Raw genomic sequence first — 2,518 nt, forward strand, 5'->3', positions numbered from 1 at the left:
CTTTTCAGCTCTTTCTCTCTCTCTGCTTTCCTACCCACACCTTCGATCCTTTGTAGTGGGTTTTCATGGCGACTTGCAACGTGTACACGGTGCGACAATAGCGGACACCATCACACACACACACACACACACGCACGCAGACACACACGCGCCCTCCCTCCTTCCCCCAAACCCGCGAAAAAAAAGAAAGAGGGTTCAGTCATATACACACAAGACGGACCCACATCTGTTAACGCAACGAATTCTATCCCCTTCTTTTTCTTCCTTGTTTTCGAAGGACCCAGACGAAGTGCTTTTCACGCCTTCCACAGCGGCGAAGCGTCCATACACCGACACACCCAGGCCTACATACACAAGCACACAACGGTTTTGGTTCGTACACAGCGTGAACCTTCCCAACTTCCATCGTCGCCTCAGTTGTCCGTTTGAAAACGAAGAAAAGAAAAACAAAAGGAGGGGAGTCCCCGTCGAGCAAGAGAAGAGAACACAGCACCGCAACCGCTTCCAAATTCGAGCCTGCATGATTGTGTGAGTGAGTGCCATTGTACGCCCCATTACCTTTCCTCACTCCTCAGTTTCTTGCTTTTTTTTTGTTCTTCCTTGCTTTCAACTGTGTTACTCCTAACTTCTCTTTGTTGTTTTCTTCCCCCACCCCCTCTCCCCGCCCCACCCTCCTTTGGCTCGTCTTTAAACAACACAGGGAGGAGAAACGACGAGGAGAAAACGTCATCTTGTCGCTTCTTCTTGTTACCGTCTCAGCAGCACTCGTCTTGGAGCAAGCGAATAGGAAACGACCAAAGAGGAAAGAACAGCGCGACAAGGGCAGTCGCTGAAGCAGAGAAACACGCAGGAAAAGAGCAGGAAGGGTTCAGGAGTGGAGGAGGAGCAACAGCACCACCACCTGGGGAAGAAAAACAACTAAAAAAGGAAAGTCACAAGGGGGACTATTGTCCTTCTTTCATGCTTCTCTTCTGTTTTTTCTTTTCGTGAGTGCATCCCGCTCTCTGCCTCTCTCCACTTCGCTCTTCTTCCTGGATCGCTCTGTCTTCACGAATTTTCCACCTCAACTCGGAAAAAAAAACACACATTCTTTTTTTTTGCATTTTTCGGTTGCTCCTCCTCCCTTCCTCCCCGCCTCTCTTTTTTCTGTTCGTTCCCTCTCTCTTACTGAACTTCTTTGTCGTCTTCGACTGTATTTCGTTTCGATTACTTTTTTATCGACTCTCTTTCTCGCTCTCTTTTCGTGAGTTTCGTGTGACTTGTCTTTTTATCTTTGCCTTGTTGTTGTCTCTCTTTTTTTTGTTCTCTCTCTCGATATATATATATATATATTGTTGCCCTTCGTGCTTATTATCCTTTTCGTTTTAATTGCCGTGTTTTCCCTCTTTCTACTATCTTTGTGTGTGTGCGTGGTGAGTGTGACACTGTTTTTTTTTTCTTGATTATTATTTCTTTTTATCTTTGTCTTGAATTTTTAATTTTCGTTTTTTTTGTGCTCTTTTCGTTTCCTAGTTGTTGTGCCTTTTCGTCACGTTCTTTCTTTTTTTCTTGTCGCGTGTTTGTTTCCTGTTTCTTTGTGTTTGCGTGCGTTTGATCTCACACTTCCTCCCTCTTTTTTTTCATCTCTCTCTCTCTGCTTCACTCCGTACGGCTTCATCACATTCTTTCTGCAAAATCATCCATTCACCCCCCCTTTTTTCCCTGTGCGTGCGTGGATGCGTGTGTGTGTCTGTCTCGAAACACCTACTTTCCCCCTCGCTCCCTCTTCTCCTTTCCCCCTCCTCTCCTTTTTTAAAAAAATTATTATTCCCCCCCTCCCCTCTGTGCGTATTTTGAACGCATTCTCTCAGTTGTCCCTTTTTGTTTCCTCTCTCAGGTTGAGCCACGACTCCGTCTTTCTCTTTTGTGTCCCTTTCTTTTTATTTGCCCAACAACAAAATAGAGAAAACAGAAGTCGTGAGGGAGGCCGTCAACGGGAAGACACCAAAACAACAAAAAAGGGAGAAAACAGGAACGCAGAGGAAAAGAGAATACATCCATTCATTTATTTCCCCTTGTTGTCTGCCTGAGCCAAAGAGGGAGGAACTGTCACGCTTGTGGATTTTGATTTCCCCACTCCCCTCCTCCCCTCTTACCCTCAAGGGAAAGAAACAAGAGGGGACTACCAGTACGAAAAAGGGGGAGAGCGTGACGGACACACAACGAAAGCAAAAGCAACGAACGAAAGGGTGTTTTGCTATTAGCGTGGGGTTTCCTGTTTGTTTTTTCTCTCCCGACAACGAACCGGTGGCCCTTTGTTTTATCCGGTTTTCTTTCCGGTGACAACAGAGAACCGCAACGCTATCCAGTGTTTACTCGTCTCTTGCCCCACTTTTTTTTCGTAGTGAAGAGTTATCCTTCCTCGAAAGAGTGAGAGAAGATAAGAGGGTGCAGAACGTCTTTTTTTTGTTTTCGTGTTCTCTCTCCTTTTCCCTCCTGCCTGCTACCTCGCTCGCCTTCCACGCGTTGCTTTCGCCTT

Source organism: Leishmania mexicana, chromosome 20, assembly GCF_000234665.1.
Source record: "Leishmania mexicana MHOM/GT/2001/U1103 complete genome, chromosome 20".
Classification (NCBI taxonomy): domain Eukaryota; phylum Euglenozoa; class Kinetoplastea; order Trypanosomatida; family Trypanosomatidae; genus Leishmania; species Leishmania mexicana.